General features: G+C 51.9%; 1 non-coding gene across 1 annotated transcript; it reads left to right on the forward strand.

Moving 5' to 3' along the window:
* Positions 1-16,588: 16,588 nt before the first annotated feature.
* On the forward strand, positions 16,589-16,669 carry LOC116887744. The gene has a single exon (XR_004386250.1).
* Positions 16,670-17,207: the final 538 nt, after the last annotated feature.

The following is a 17,207-nucleotide window of genomic DNA, read 5'->3' on the forward strand; positions in this document are numbered from 1 at the left end:
AAGTGGAAAAGAAACAACTGAGAGAAACAACATTTTCTCATCTGAGCGTCCAAGGGCCAAGATATTAGTGTCACATCATGGTCATCGAAACGGCTCTCACGGTCACCCCACTGACAGCCAGAGTAAATTTTGCTGACCTGGTACCTATGCTTGTGTCCCCTCCCTCCCTCACTGGAAGCCGCATGCCTGGCTGAAGAGGGTGCTCCTTTCCCTAAAGAAGCAACCCCGTCTTGAGTCAGGCCTAGATGAGCAGTAGTGTTCCTTTTCCAGAGCCTCCAGGGAAGTTTTCAAAATGCCGTATTACCATTGTCATCCAAAAATCCCGTATCTAAGGGCTAAAGACAGAGTCCGTGGTACAGCACCCGTCTAGCACTGTCAAGGCTCAGAAACAATGGCTCCGAACCCAGCATTGCAGGAAGGAGGAGGAGAAATGGGAAAGAAGGAGGAAAAAAGACAAAAGAGGAGGGAGGGGGAGGAGGGGGGAGAGGAGGGGGAGGAGGGAGAGAAGGAGGGAAGGGAGGAGGGAGGAGGGGAGGAGGAAGGGGAGGGAGGAGGAGGGAGAGGAGGATGGGAGGGAGGAGGGAGGAGGAGGAGGAGGAGGAAAGGGGGGAGGAGGGGGAAAAGGGGAGAGAAGAGGGGGGAGGGAGGGAGGATGGGAGGGAGGGGAGGGAGAGGAGGGGGAGGAGGAAGGGGAGGGAGGAGGGAGAGGGAGGATGGGAGGGAGGAGGGAGGGAGGAGGAGGAGGAAAGGGAGGGAGGAGGGGAAAAGGGGAGAGAAGAGGGGGAGGAGGGAGAGGAGGATGGGAGGGAGGAGGGAGAGGAGGGGAGGAGGGAGAGAAGGAGGGAAGGGAGGAGGGAGAGGGGGGGGAAGGGAGGAGGGAGAGGAGGGGAGGGAGGAAGGGGAGGGAGGGAGGAGGGGAGAGGAGGATGGGAGGGGAGGAGGAGGGAGAGGAGGATGGGAGGGAGGAGGGAGAGGAGGGAGGAGGAGGAAAGGGAGGGAGGGGGGGAAAGGGGAGAGAAGAGGGGGGAGGAGGGAGAGGGAGGATGGGAGGGAGGAGGGAGGGAGGGGGGAGGGGGGGGAGGGAGGAAGGGGAGGGAGGAGGAGGGAGAGGAGGATGGGAGGGAGGAGGGAGAGGAGGGGGAGGGGGAGGAAGGGGAGGGAGGAGGAGGGGAGAGGAGGATGGGAGGGGAGGGAGGAGGGAGGGAGGAGGAAAGGGAGGGGAGGAGGGGAAAAGGGGAGAGAAGAGGGGGGGGAGGGAGAGGAGGATGGGAGGGGAGGAGGGAGAGGGGGGAGGAGGGAGAGAAGGAGGGAAGGGAGGAGGGAGAGGAGGGGAAGGGAGGAGGGAGAGGAGGGGGAGGAGGAAGGGGAGGGAGGAGGAGGGAGAGGAGGAGGGGAGGGAGGAGGGAGAGGAGGGAGAGGAGGAGGAGGAAAGGGAGGGAGGAGGGGAAAAGGGGAGAGAAGAGGGGGAGGAGGGAGAGGAGGATGGGAGGGAGGAGGGAGAGGAGGGAGAGGAGGGGGAGGAGGAAGGGGAGGGAGGAGGAGGGAGAGGAGGAGGGGGGAGAGGGTAGGGGAGGGGGAGGAGGGGAAGGAGGGAAGAGGAGGAGGGAGAGGAGGATGGGAGGGAGGAGGGAGAGGAGGGGGAGGAGGGAGAAGAGGAGGAAGAATCATGGTCTTCTGAAAGTCCCTTCACAGTCATACCTGCAGTAAGAACTAGAAAGCATTTTCCATTGGGCTGGGGAACACTGTGGGGCAGGAAGGTGGGGATATTAAATCTTCCCCTGAGGGATCATAAGAGCCACCGGATGAAAGGCTGAGCCCATACCAGGTTTGCCAGTGCAGGTTTTCCACCTGAGTCACTGCTGCCCTAGGAAGAACCGACGGGGCCTTTCCCAAGGCTGTGCACGCTTCTGAGGTAGGATTTCTTCCTTTGCAGTGACTCTGCCCTGGCTCAGAGTGAGCTCCGAAACTCCAGACATCTTATCCTTTTGATTGCTACTTGTGGAAACAATTTGTTTGTTGCTGTTGTTGTTGAGACAAGGAGGGTCTCACTATGTAGCCTGGGCCAGCCTAAAACAATTGGAGAGGTGGGGCCCAGCCATCTCTCCAGTTCCTAACAGATATGTGTTGTTCCTTGCAAAGTTTGCGATCACCTCCATGGGGAAAGAGAAGGAGGAGGAGAAAAAGGAGGAGGGGGAGGAGGGAGAAGAGAAGGAGTGAGAAAAGAGGAGGAGGGGAAGAGGAGAGGAGGAGGAGGGAGAGGAAGAATGAGAAGAGGAGGGGGAGAGAGAAGGAGGGAGAGGAGGAGGAGGAGGAAGAAAAGGAAGAGGAGAAAATCCTGGGATTCCTAACAAAACACCTCACCTTGAAATGCCATGAGATTTGAGCCAAAGACTGGGCAGGGTCTAGATCTCAACACCAGTGCTCTTTTAGCACACAGACCAGCTATCAGGGCTCTGTACAGTGCTACAGTGTGTTTTGCTTTGTAACGTAAGCCCAAACTGACCTTGAGCTAGCCAGAGATGACCTTGAACTTCTGACCTTTTCTGTTTCCACCTCCCAGGTGCTGGGATCGCAGGTGTGCACCTCTGTGTCCTGTTGGACACAGGGCTCAGCCCGCCTCCCCCCTGATGTTTTCCTCTCTCGCTGTGATATGTCACCAGTACCAATCTACCAGTGTCCACACAGCCCCCCTGGGCCCTGTTAAGCCATTGGGAACACTGGCTCTTTATCTGCCTGTGGTTAAGCTGGTTTTGTTCTGGCTAAAATAACATCAAAACCACATGATGAGAAGTTTGGAAAACCGAGCAAGGCGACAGACATGACCCGTAATCTCGCTCCCTGACACAACCGTAATTTCTGAGGACCATACTTGGCTACTCCCTTCAGTCACGAAAGTAACGATGGGTCATTTTTAATGTTAGAATCACCCATTATCTTCTTCAGAGGCAGTCTCTGAACGGGTTGGGTATTTCCCTCTAATCTTTTATTCTCTTTAGAGACAGGGTCTCAGATATTCCCAGCTGGCTTTGATTTCCTTCGGGAGTGGAGGATGGCCTTAAATTTCTGACATTCTCCCTCTCTCTCTCTCTCTCTCTCTCTCTCTCTCTCTCTCTCTCTCTCAGATTTTTTTTCTCCCTGAGAAAGGGTGTCACTGTGTAGCCCTATGTAGAGAACACATTGAATATAAAGAATACAAAATAAAGATGGTGGACTGAGACATTCTGCCTTGTTCTAACATCAGAAGTGAGCGCTTGGATGTAACCAGCAACACACTGGGGGCTGGCTGCCTATACCAATCAGAAACAGGGACCACAAAGTCTGCAGGGGTGAGATAGGCCTCTTCAGTGTCTGTGATTTCATTGTGGGCATCATCATTGCCTTCTTTTGCTGTCTCGGTATGTACCTGTCCTTCTCCATCCGGTGTTGTGAAGACAGTCTTATGCAGACTGATCTCAGATTCACTACATAAGCTGAGGCTGGCCTTGAACCAGCCTGCCCTGCCTCCACCTCCTAATAGCCGGGTAACCTCCTAATAGCTTCTGGAACCTCACCCAGATTCGCTTTCACCACCCCAGCCAATCCTGTGACTCCTCTTCATAGCGAGAGCCTTGGCACTTACGTTCTGAGTGTGAAAAAAAAAAAAAATCACACAATACTTCCTACTAGAACCTTGCCCGGGTCAGCTGAAGTACGTGTGTTTGCTTACCAGTCTGCAGGTTTGTTTAAGCGTGTTTATTTTAGAGACAAGGTCTTGCTCTGTTGCCTAAGCCAACTTGAAATTCTTGGGCTCAAACAATTCTGCTCCTGTCTCTCTAAGGCAGCTAGGACTCCAGGTATGGGCCACCACAGCCGGCTAAAGCTTTATTGAATAAACGAATGAATGAATGAATGAACGTTACTACCTCTGAGGGACCCTCCTCATGGCCTTCTCGACTCTGTACTTTTATTAGTTGCTTAGAGGTGCCTTCGTGCCTCAGTTTCCCCATCTTAACAGTAAATGAGTTCACAGGTGTGATGTGCTTGGAGCTAGAACAAAACCATCGTGGTATGTACTCTAAAGGGACGCTTGTGCCCATCCCTTTGGCTGTCAGACTTTGAGATTAAAGGTTTCCCTCAGGAATCAGAATTCCCTCCGGTCACGAGTTTCCTGCTTAGAGAATTAAAAAGCTGAAGTCTGCGGCCAGCCAGAACGGGTTCTTGTCTATCAGGGAAGAATTTCCACACAGGACAGACTGCTGCCCAGACTGCTCTGGGTCAGTGGCTGCACCATGACGGGACAGCCTGGCTGTGCACCTCTCTCTCAAGCCTCAACCTCAATCTGAAGATGGATTTGGGGGTCACTGGGCCTCGTTATTTGTCGCCCTTCTCACTGCGGCCACATCGAGTAAGTCTCTATCCCTGCTTCTTCACTGCGTAGCTCCCACCATTGTCTTACTGGGAGGCGGTGGCCACTGGGGCCCTGCCTCTAATAACAAGAATGTGCAATTAGGATTTCCAGGAACCGTGGGTGCTCTTGTTGGTCAGTGTCTCCAGCACCTGGAGACCCCAGGGGCTGCCGCCAAGGGCGTTCAATAAACGTTTATCGATTGAGCCAACAATGCCAGGATTGGTCCTGCAGAGGAGAAAACAGACAAACAAAAGCCTGCAGGTGAGGCCAGAGCCAACACTACCTCTCTCTCCCGACCCTAGCAACGCCAGCAGCGGTCTGGGAGAGGGGCACAGTTGCTTCCAGTTGGCAAAACCAGTCTCCCAGCTTCCCTTCAGAACCCAGCACCTGCTGAGCCACCCACGCACGGACCGTCTCTCCGGAAGGCAGGCAGTTCACCTCTGGGTTTCAACTCTGCCCTTTTCCCGTCGTTCCCTGAAAGCTTCCTGTGTTCGGGACTTCTGGGGACCTCTCAACATCTCTTGCGTGCGCCCCGCCCCCACGCCGCCCCGCCCCTGTGTCTAAGCAGTGCTGCCCCGTAAATGTCTCTCCGATAAAATGGCTGATTCGGTTTCTGTCACCTGCTGGGGCTCTAGCCGAACTGCTCTCAGGCTTCTTAAAGCTGAGACTCCGAGGTACACAGTGAGGAGCAGGAACTAGGTCCCAGGCCCTGGCTTTCCGGAGCAAAGGAATCTATCGCTTCGGTGGATCGGTCAGAATCCCTCGGAGATTGATATGATACGCGCGGTGACACCTAATCAGGCTTGGAAAACTGGGCCAACAGTTAAGCCACACAAAGGAACGAACCACAGCTTCACTGGCAACTGCCACCTTGGCAAGAGCCAAAACAAACAGCTGTGATGTCTGGGGTTGCAGCCTTCCCGGACATTGGCAGAGGCTACTCAAGAAGGCAGTACCTGGGTGGGGTGTTGTTCAGTTGGTAGAAAGTTTGCCTACCTTTCATGAAGCCCAGGGGTCTGTCTGCACCTCACACTGTAATCCTAACACTTGGGAAAGGAGGAAAGGACAGCAGCAGGATCAGATGTTCGAGGCCATCCTCCCCTTTAGAGAGGGCTCTAAGGCAGCCTATGACAACATCTCCAAACGGAGAAGAGGCCTGAGCTATCTGGTGTTTTCTTCATGGAGTCCAAGTCTCCCCCCTCATTCCTCCCAGGATTCTCTGAACCTGGCCATTCTCTTTCCCTATATTTTAGAACATTCTAGTCAACGCGCAGAGTATAAACTACAAGTCAAAGGCAACGAGCATATGTCAGATGGATGGAGGCGGGCCTAGAAACGCTGGTTCTGGGGTGGAAAAACGCAGCACAGGCTGCTCTTGCAGAGGACCTGCGTTCAGTTCACAGCAAGCCCACCACGGCTCACAAGCATCCGTAACCCCGGTTCCAGGAAATCCAATGCCCTCTTCAGACCTCTGTAGGCACCAGGCAAGCACAGGACGCACAGACAAGTATGCAGGCAAAACCATCATACGCATACCACGAGTAAATATGCGAAATAAAAGAGTTCGAAACTTTCTTCCTACATCAAGAGTTCCAGGAGTTGGAGATTTAACTCAGTGGTAGAGCGCTTGCCTAGCAAGCGCAAGGCCCTGGGTTTGGTCCCCAGCTCCGGAGGAAAAGAAAAAAAAAAAAAAAAAAAAAAAGAGTTCCAAAGACACTCTTGACTACGAAAGACTCCAAGGCTCAGGGAACAATTTGAAAGACGATTTTTTTTGCAGGCCAGTCTTCCCAAAGGAACACAGAGCGTTAGATCTCGGCCGGGGCTGCAAACAAAGAAAAGGAAGGAGCAAGTACAGCTTGGTCTACCACGGACAGAGCTGACATCTGTGCCCCAGGAACATGTGAAATGGTTGCTACACATGTTCCTGAGAGGGGACCCCCAACACACACACACACACACACACACACACACACACACACACACACATACCCCCCTCCGGCTACCCACCAGCCTCCCTGAAGACCCCAGGCATTAAAAATGCCAACTTGGTGCGGAGGAGTGGCTGGCTAGCTCTGCAGACATCTAAAGAAAGAATTGAGGGGACTGCCCATCCCCCAGGCCACCGGTATTTGAAGGGAAAAGAAAAGGATATGGTTGAAGGGACCAAAGTTGAGTGATCAAAGCTTCGCCTCTCCCCTACCCCCACCCCCACCCCCGCCCCAGCTCCCCACCAGGTGCCCCCTTCGTCCTTGATCTGTCCTCCTCTTCCCAGCTGCCGCCCACACTCCTCCACCCATCAGTTCCAGGGAGGTGGGCAGGCAGCAGCTGCCACCCACAAAGCCAGAGGAAACAGCTGTTCTGCAGAGTCAGGCGCTCAGCCCAGCCTCAAGCCACCCCAACACACGCTGCTGCCGGCCGGGTTGCTTGCCAGCTCCCCTGGGCTCAGCAGTTTCACGATTTTTGCATTTAAAAGGTATTGGGGTGAGGGGCTGTAGCTTAAACCGCACAGGGACACAATGGAAACGGGAATTCAAGGCCATCCTTGAGTTTGAAACTAGCCATTGATTACAGGAGACCCTGGAGTTAGTTACACAAACTGCCCCTGCCGAGGACCCACGTTCTGTGCCTAGTAACAACAGTAGGCATTTCACACCTGTAACTCTAGCTCCAGGGAATCCGATCCTTCTGACCTCTTTCAGCAGCTGCAGCCGCGTGTGCAAAACCTCAGAGACACACAAGCATGTAACTAAAAATAATAATCAAATAGCTGGGTGTGGCAGCACAGGCCTGTGATTCCAGCACTCGGGAGGCAGAGGCAGGTGGACGTCTGAGTTTAAAACCAGCCTGGTCTACAGAGTGAGTTCCAGGGAGAGCCAGGGCTACAGTGAGCTCCTGACTTCATTGACGTCATCCTGGTCATCATCATCATAATCTAAGTCTTAAAAAAAATAATAAAGTACGTGGGAGAATTTAAAGTATCCAAATAATTCAACAAAACAAAACAAAACAACAACAACAAAAAAAAAAACAAAAAACAAAAAACAAAAAACAAAAAACCAACCAGACACAAGGCTTGAGGAAGCCCTTGGCTGTAAGGACTCAGGCCCCAGGGGGTAGAGGTAACAAGTTTGACCCGAACATGAACACTTTGTTACAGAACTGTTACAGAACTTAAAAAGCCTGAAGTGGGGGTTGGGGATTTAGCTCAGTGGTAGAGCGCTTGCCTAGCAAGCAAATGGCCCTGGGTTCAGTCCCCAGCTCCGAAAAAAAGAAAAAAGAAAAAAAAGCCTGCAGTGGGAGTGTTCTGACCCATAGGCTCAGCCCGGGAAATCTATCCTCAGAAAATGCCACCAAACCATCACCTGGCTTGAGGCTGCTCCAGTGGCAACCTAAGGGATGATCACAGACTTGGGACTTAAAATAGTGTGCCCTGCACAAATTGAGGAAGAGGGACAGACGGACCACTGCCGCTGGGCACAGGGTCCACCCTCTCCAACGTCCTCGAGCATTGCCAGCGTCTTACCTTGGATCCAGACCCTGAGATGAGACTAGAAATCAGGGCAGGGGAGGTGGGAGCCAAGCAGGGGTCATTTTTCAAGCTCCATCTGGAGCCTAGAGCTGCTTGGATGCCACCTGGCATAGCCCAGCAAAGGGTTGCAGTGGGTTTTTTTGTGTGAGGTTTTTTTGTTTTGTTTTGTTTGCCTTTTTTGAGACGAGCCCTGACTGGTCAAGGTTAGCCTGCAACTTGGTTATTGGCGATCCTCCAGTTTTTCCCAAATCCTGGGATTTCAGACATGCGCCACCACGCTAAGTTCTTAAATACATACATATAATTAACTCATATTGCTGTGTGTTTACAATTGCGACTATGCCTTGCTTGTGGAGGTCAGAGAACGACTTCTGGTAGTCAGTGGGTTGCCAAGCCTCAAGCTCAGGTCCTTAGGTTCACTCTCCTTCCTCCTCCTCCCCTCGGGCTCACCCTTACTCCCTCACCCCTTCACCTCTTCACCCTCCTCCTTCACCTTCCTCACCCACTTCACCTTCCTTACCTTCCCCTCCTCCCCTCTCTCTCACCCTCCTCCCTCCTCACCCCCCCTCCTCTTCACCTTCCTCACCCTCTTCATCCTTCTCACCCCTCTCCCTCCTCCCCTTTTTCACCCTCCTCCCTTCTCACCCTCCTCCTCTTCAACTTCCTCCTCTTCACCCTCCTCACCCTCTTCATCCTTCTCACCCCCCTCCCCCTCCTCCCCTTTCTCACCCTACTCCCTCTCACCCTCCTCCCTCCTCACCCTCCTCCTCCTCACCCTCCTCCTCCCTCACCCTCCTCCTCCTCACCCTCCCTCCCTCCTCACCCTCCTCCCTCCTCACCCTCCCCCTCCTCACCCTCCTCACCCTCCTCCCCCTTACCCTCCTCCCTTCTCTCCCTCCTCACCCTCCTCACCCTCCCTAGTTGTGCATCGAGAAATGTCTCCCTAGTAGAGACTTGTGCTTTTAGCCAAGTGTCTGTCATATCCTTGCTGCTTGCTGCTCAGGGCACTACAGCACCTCCCCAAGCCTGTGTTTCACATCCCCAGACCATTCCACAGGCCACTTCCAGACCTCTCTCTTTCCTGTGCCCTTCTGCTCCGTAGAGCAGCAGCCAGAATGTCTACCGAGCTGGGGTAATGTGTCCCCTCCCACACAGAAGCACGGGTGTAACTGCTCCAGTGCCAGGCAGCTCGAGGGAAGAGGTTCCAGGACAGTGTGCAGAAATCAGTTCTCCCCTTTCACCTTGTGGGTCCGGGGGATCCAGGCTTGGTCAAAGGTGTCTTTATCCACTGAGCCATCTCAGAGGTCCCAACGTCTTTCAAATTTGTGTGTGTGTGTGTCCATGTGTGCCATAACTCCTCTGCGGAGGACTGAGAACAACTTTTGGGGTTTGGTTCTCTCCTCTCACCTCATGGGTTCCAGGTGTGGACTTGGCTTGCCAGCAAACTTCTCTACCTGCTGAGCCATCTCCATGACTCCAACAGCGCCCCGGCACCCCGCCCGCCCCAGGTCTGAGCCCACAGCCGCCAGGCCAGTGGGAGCAGGAGTTTCAGAAAGACAGGAGCCCCCTCAGCAGGTCTCGCTTCCTCTGCCTTTGACTCCTGTTTCCTCTTGCGTCCCATCCAATGCTTGGCACTGCTGGCCGAGGTCATAGCTCCAGACACAGCACATGCCAGCCCCCCCCCGCCCCCATCCCCGCCCTCCAAGCCAGTCCTGGCCACCATACTGAAAGCGAAAGGAGGATTTGGAACTGAACGAGAAAATAATAAAACCACGGAAAGGGAAGAAACAGCTGTCAGAATATTGGAAAAATTCCCAGGCAGGAATCCCCAGCCCTCAAGGGCTAGCCAGGCTGAGGAAGTTCTTAAAAAAAAAAACAACCTGGAAACTCCTTCTTGATACTGTTCCCCAATCATGGAGGCACCGCCATTCCCGCCTTGTGTGTCTGAAGGCAGAGCTAATTTAGAACGTCAGCTGGAAGTTGGCAGGGGCAGCGGCCCTTGTCCTTTATTCCCAGTACTCCGGAGGCAGAGGCAGGGAGATCTCGGAGTTTAATCCCCTGGGACTGGAATTCGAGCTTCGTGTGTTGCCACTGTGGATGCTGGGAATAGATCCCGCGTCTTCCGGAAGAACAGCCAGTGGTCACACCTGTTGAGTTATTTCTCCAGCCTGATAAAAAGAAACTTCTAAAAAACAGAAATCTTCCAAGTCTGGGTTTGGCTGAAGGAGGGTGAGGAGAAGAAGGTCAGAGACCAGGCGCAAAAGGGGCTACCATGGCCTCTGGCTGAGCCTGGTGCCCTCAGCTCTGTATTCATTCTAGACTAGAGTTCTGTGAGGAGAACGCTCTGCAAGGAGACATGAGCTGCCAATCTTCCGCCAAGGAAGAAGGATTCCCTCCCAAGCTTGCTAATTCCAGCCCGGGCACGGCGTGAGGAATGTCCCTCTGCCCTGTCTTCTCTTATGTCAGCTGTCTTTCACGCCTGTCTCCGTCCCATGAGGGAGGCCTCTTGTCTCCGAAGCCATCAGTCTCCCAAACAGACTCCAGATGCCACCCCCAGATTAATCTTCCAAAGACACGGGCTCCCGGCTTCCTCTATCAGCCAGACCCACCCTGCTCTCTTGAAGGCTCAGAAACAGAACACTGAGCAGAGACCCGAGGGTCTGGGTGCGGATTCTCCCTCCGCCCCTCCAAGCCTTCTCTCCTGCGCCGCCTGTCGGATGGGGATGATAATGACAAAGTTACTGTGCTGAGGGTGGGTAAGAAACAAAGTAGGGCCTTGGGTTAGGGTGTGGATAACACCCAGCAAGAGAGTCCATTCTGACTTTGAGTACTGGAGGACCCAAACACTGAAAAACAAAAATAGTACCTGGGGCCGTGAACTTTTATTCATTCACCTTTTTTGTTTTATTTTTTCTTTTCTTTTCTTTTTTTGGAGCTGGGGACCGAACCCAGGGCCTTGCGCTTGCTAGGCAAGCGCTCTACCACTGAGCTAAATCCCCAACCCCTTGTTTTATTTTTAAAAGAATTATTTTTTGGGGTTGGGGATTTAGCTCAGTGGTAGAGCGCTTGTCTAGGAAGCGCGAGGCCCTGGGTTCGGTCCCCAGCTCCAAAAAAAAAAAAACCAAAACAAAACAAAACAAAACAAAAAAAAAACAAGAATTATTTTTATTTATTTATTTATTTATTTATTTATTTTAAAAGAATTTATTTATTCTAATGGAACTGTCTTCAGACACACCAGAAGAGGGCATCAGATCCCATTACAGATGGTTGTGAGCCACCGTGTGGTTGCTGGGACTTGAACTCAGGACCTCTGGAAGAGCAGTCAGTGCTCTAACCACTGAGCAATCTCATCCTTTGTTTTGTTTTTAAGTGTGAGTGTTTTACCTGCATGTGTGTGTGTGCACCAGGTTTGTGCCTGGTGCCGTAAAGCTCGGAAGAGGGCATCAGGTCCCCTAAAACTGGAGTTACAGGCAGCTGTGAACCGCCATGTGGGTGCTGGGAGCCAGGCCTGGGTCCTCCATTACATTTGAGTGTGTGTACACATGCATGTGTGTGCCTGCACATGTGGGTCTCTGTGGAGGACAAGGCACGTGTGTGGTCAGAGGACAGTTGCAGGAGTGCATTCTCTCCTTCTACTGTGTGAGTTCTAGGGTTCAAACTCAGGTCATCAAGCTTGGCGGCAAGCGCCTTTACTCACTGAGCCCTTTAAGCAGCCCATCTATTCTTACTCCACTGCCACAGAGAAGAAGGATTCCGTCCCATTCACCGACTACAGTGGCTGGGAATGGACAAGGCACGTAAGAGACGCTCAATAAATGCGTTGAATTCCCCCATTCTGTGATCTGTTCGGAGTAACTGCTTTCCTAACACACCTAGGCCCCAACACACACACACACACACACACACACACTCACTCACTCACATATATACACATATACATTCAAACACACACTTACACCCACATCCACATATATATACACATATACACACTCACATATACATAGTGAACACTCATACACACACATACACATACATATACACACATTCACACACACATATACACACTCACAAGCTCATTTATGCACACTCACACATACACACACACTCACATATATACACATATACATTCATACATACATTTACACACACATTCACATATGTATATACACACGCACATACATAGTGACCACATACACACACACACTCACACATACATGTACACACATTCACACACACATATACACATTCACAATCTCGTTTACGCACACTCACACATTCACACACTCACGTACACACACTGAATACACACACATACACACTCACACACACACGGTCTCACACCATTGCTCTTGCAGTTCTTGTCTCTTAAAGGGCCAGGTCCCTTTAGTCTCTTCCAGAGCTTTCTTCAGTTCCAATTCCAGCCTTCGCCCGCCTCAGAACCTGCTCTGAGAACCACACACTAGCTTGTGGCTGGGAGTTTTAATGCTTTCTCAGCTTCCTCTCTGACTTGGCACTTTGTGCCCACCACCTCTGGGGGCAGCCCGGGTGAAGAGGTACTCCAGCCGCCCAAACGCCTTTTTCTTGTGTGTGGTTTTGACGTTTGGAAAGGGCTTCCCAGGTGAAGCCATCGGAATAACTAGACACAACGAGACGTGTGGTCTCTTGAAGCCGCTTTCCCGGCTCTGTGACTGGGAGATGAAAGGCAGGCAAGTGTCTGCCCAGGAAATCCGAGCCAGGCGTCTTCCCGCCCTGGCTGGGGGACAGCTGCCTACAACCCGGCTGTTGACACACTAAAAAAAGAAATTCCATGGTGACCAGGAGACTCTAGCCAGCGCCTGATGGAAGGCGGTAGTTTGAAAATAATCCCTGATGACACCCAAAACTCCCCCGCCCCGATCCCAACAAAAGGAGAAACGGGAGAAACTCAAGATGGAGTTTTTAGAGAGCCGGGATGCTCGGCTGCCAGTAGCCCTGGCAGAAGCTGGGTAGAGTTGGTCTCCAAGGTCACCAGAACGGCGGCGGACGGGGTGGGTTCCTCCTCCCAGTAGCGCTGCGGTTTCTAAGGGGCACAGGAGAAGCCCTCGCACGCTCAACTCCAGCCCGGGCCCGGGGCGCGGACTCCTCTCACCAAAGCTACCTTCCTCTTGGCCTGAGGCTTGTCTTTCTTGGGTGGGACACCCCTACCTTCCCGGCTTGGGGGCCGTCTCCATCTCGGCGGGCCCTCGGACTGGCTGGTGCTTTCGGATGCCTGCACCCTGGTTTGTGCTAGCCAGAGGGCAGCGGTCTCTGGAAGACTTGAGTGGCCGAGGACTGAACAATGCCAGCCGTGGCCAGTCGTGCTATGCCGTGCTCTGTGTGGGCTCCTCTCCCAGCCCCTTGTCCACACTGGTCCCGCAGTAGAACCCTTCTGGGTGCTTTAAAGCAGAGTCCTCTCGGTCTATACAGGTGACCTGGGATCTATAAAGGTGACCGCAGCCTTTTACCCTAACACAGGGGTAGAAATTGAGGCTGGCACGGGTCAACTCTCCCGCCCACTCCATAGGAAATGATCGGGGTGTTTGGGCGCCAACCATTGCCACATTCCAGATCTAGGGGCTCGACGGAATTTAGCACTGGCCCTTTCTTTCCCATTAGGACCCCACCTCCTCTTCCCAAATACCTCTGGCGCCCAGCACTCCTATCTGCATGGACTTTGCCCTCTGCCCTTGTGGACCCAGAAGAAGGACTCCCTGATAAGGGGCCATTGCCCAGGTTTATAGTTTCCTCCCGCCTCTCTGGCGACATCTGAGCCTGCTGATCCCCACCCTCCACCCCAAAGTCATTCAGTGGCAGTCATCCATATTCAATAACAGGGGCACATCCCTTATAGCCAGGCGCCCACACCTTCTCACACACAGTTACATCACTTTCACCCAGACTTAGTCACAAGGACACGCCTTACACACTGCCAGCTACAGGGTCAGTCACACATTACACTATGGTCTTACCCATATGCATACAGTCACACCTTACCTGCGAACGTGTGCAAGCACACATGCTCACACAGATACATACACATATTCGTCTCTCTGGTAGTGAGTGGGGGGACCAACGAGTATAGAGAAAGATTCACCCTCTAGGGCAAGAGATGACTTAGTGAGATAAGACCCTTGCCTCTTTTGCCTTGAAAACCCGACTTTTGGGGGGGGGGTATGGAGGGTGGGCTGGAGAGATGGCTCAGAGGTTAAGAGCACTGTATGCTCTTTCAAATGTCCTGAGTTCAAGTCCCAGCAACCACAGGGTGGCTCACAACCACCTGTAATGGGATCTGATGCCCTCTTCTGGTGTGTCTGAAGGTAGCGACATAAAAGAATAAATTAAAAAAGAAAAAGAGAACCTGTGGCTGGACCCCAATCCCCAGAAAACCCACATAAAGTGGAGAGAACCAACCCCATAGACTTCACATTCAAGTTCACGCACACACGCACTCTCGCACATGACCTCAGGAGACAGAGGTAGACAGTTCTTTGTGACTTCAAAGCCAGCCTGGCCTATATAGCAAGACCCAGGACAACCAGGGCTACGTAGAGAGAACCTCCCAAACTATATTAAAAAAAAAAAAAAAAAAAAAAAAAAGAAAGAAAAACGTTTAAGGTTATTCTTAGTCTATAGATCCTCTTTCAAATGTTTCTTGCTTGTCTGGAACTGCTAGCTGCTGCCACCTTGTGGGCTGAGGCGGAATTTCAGACTCTGTGCTGGGCCTGCTGAAGAGGCACAGACAGGCTAAAGGCAGGTTCCCATCCCACCCACCCACCCACCCACCACATGCCACCAAGACCCACGACTGCCATTTTACAGGTACACTCCATTGACATAGGAAACAGCAGGGGAACCTTGGAAAACCAGTGTTTGGCCGGTGCCCATGATGACCCAGGCACTGTCATCCGTTACAGGTTGGTGGCAATGTCCTGGCATCCGGATGGGTTCCGTGAAGTCAGTGATGAAGACCCGGAAGGAGTAACTGTGACCTCTGACACTTTCTTTTTTTTTTTTTTCCGGAGCTGGGGACCGAACCCAGGGCCTTGCGCTTCCTAGGCAAGCGCTCTACCGCTGAGCTAAATCCCCAACCCCTCTCTGACACTTTCTAAGCCACCCCCAACATCTTCTGTCGGGTCTTGGAGGTCGGCCCAGGGTGGCCTTACGTTCCCTGTGTAGCTAAGAATGACTTTGGGTCTACGATTTATTTTTATGGGTATGTGTGGAGGGGGGTTCCCTCAAAGGCCATAAGACGGTGTCAGATCCCCTGAAGTTGGAATTACAAGGCAGTAATGAACCTCCTCTCGTGGGTGCTGGGGAACTGAACTCAGGTCCTCTTCAAGAGCAAGAAGCATTCTTTTTTTTTTTTTTTTCTTTTTTTTTTTTTTCAGAGCTGGGGACCGAACCCAGGGCCTTGCGCTTGCCAGGCAAGCGCTCTACCACTGAGCTAAATCCCCAACCCCCAGCAAGAAGCATTCTTAAAGCACTGTGCCATCTCTCTGCCACCGCTTTCTTTTCCCTCCTCTCCCTTTTTCTTTTCCAGACAGGGTTTCTCTGCGTAGCCTTGGCTGTCCTGGAGCTCACTCTGTAGATCAGAGATCTGTTCGCCTCTGCCACTGAGTGCTGGGATTAAAGGTGTGCAGCACACAGCGCCGGACTCTGCTGTCTACTTCTCGTTTCGGTTCGCTTTTTTTTTTTTTTTTTTTTTGGTTCTTTTTTTTCGAGCTGGGGACCGAACCCAGGCCTTGCGCTTCCTAGGTAAAAGCGCTCTACCGCATGAGCTAAATCCTCAGCCCCTCGGTTCGCTTTTTTAAAACTTCTGATCCTGCTGCTTCTAACTCCTAGTATTACAAGTGCGTGCCATCATGGCTGGTTACATGTGATACCAGGGATGAAACCTAAGGCCTCGTGCATGCTAAGTGAGCACCCCGCCAACTAAGGCTCGTTGACGGAGCGCCTTGAATGCTAAGGTGTTAGGAACCCAGTCATCTCATAGCCTAGAGGGTGGGAGTTGGCTGCCTGTTTTAATATTGGAAGCGACTGGGGCTGGAGAGGTGGCTCAGTGGTTAAGAGCACCGACTGCTCTCCCAGAGGTCCTGAGTTCAAATCCCAGCAACCACATGGTGGCTCACGACCCTCTGTAATGGGATCTGATGCCCTCTTCTGGCACATCTGAAGACAGCTAAAGTGTACTCATAAATAATAAGTAAATAAATCTTTAAAAAAAAAAAAAAAGGAAGTGACTGTATTTTGTGGCTCAGCTGTATTTCCTAGAACCCACACTCAAGGTTGTGGGTCTCAGGTGCTCAGGAGTTGGTGGCTGCTGATATAGGTCCTCAGTTCAGCTCCACCAGGCTTGAGGGGGTTAATTAGTCTTTCACCTCCTGAGTCCTGCACTCATAAGTAAGAAAGGGTTAAACAAACTGAATGTGGGCAAGGTGGTACAGGCCTGCGATCTATGGGAATCCCCAGAAAGGGGTCTTGAGTTCAAAGCCAACATGCGCTACAATAATTAGACCCTGTCTTAAAAGAAAGACTAAGGGGTTGGGGATTTAGCTCAGTGGTAGAGCGCTTGCTAGGCCCTGGGTTCGGTCCTCAGCTCCGGGGAAAAAAAAAAAAAAGACTAAAAGAAAACAACCATGCAACCATAGACAGTCACATGCATCAAAACAGATGGTTCCTGCCGACAGGGTCTGTATAGTTGTCAGATTTTCTGTGCGATGGCTCCATACATAAAAATAAATAAATAGGGGGCTGGAGAGATGGCTCAGTGTTTAAGAGCATGGTCTGGGGGTTGGGGATTTGGCTCAGTGGTAGAGCGCTTGCCTAGGAAGCGCAAGGTCCTGGGTTCGGTCCCCAGCCCCGAAAAAAAAAAAAAAAAAAAAAAAAAAAAAAAAAAAAGAGCATGGTCTGCTCTTCCAGAGGTCCTGAGTTCAAATCCCAGCAACCACATGGTGGCTCACAACCATCTATAATCAGGTCTGGTGCCCTCTTCTGGTGTAACTGAAGACAGCTACAGTGTACTTATATATAATAAATGAATAAATAAATCTTTAAAAATAAATAAATAAATAAATAGGGGCTGCAGAGATGGCTCAGTGGTTAAGAGCACTGACTGCTCTTCCAGAGGTCCTGAGTTCAAATCCCAGCAACCACATGGTGGCTCACAACCATCTGTAATGGGATCCGATGCCCTCTTCTGGTGTGTCTGAAGACAGCGACAGTGTACTCACATATAATAAATAAACCTTTAAATAAATAAATAAATAGAAA

The sequence above is a fragment of the Rattus rattus genome, chromosome 18 (genome assembly GCF_011064425.1).
Source record: "Rattus rattus isolate New Zealand chromosome 18, Rrattus_CSIRO_v1, whole genome shotgun sequence".
Lineage (NCBI taxonomy): Eukaryota > Metazoa > Chordata > Mammalia > Rodentia > Muridae > Rattus > Rattus rattus.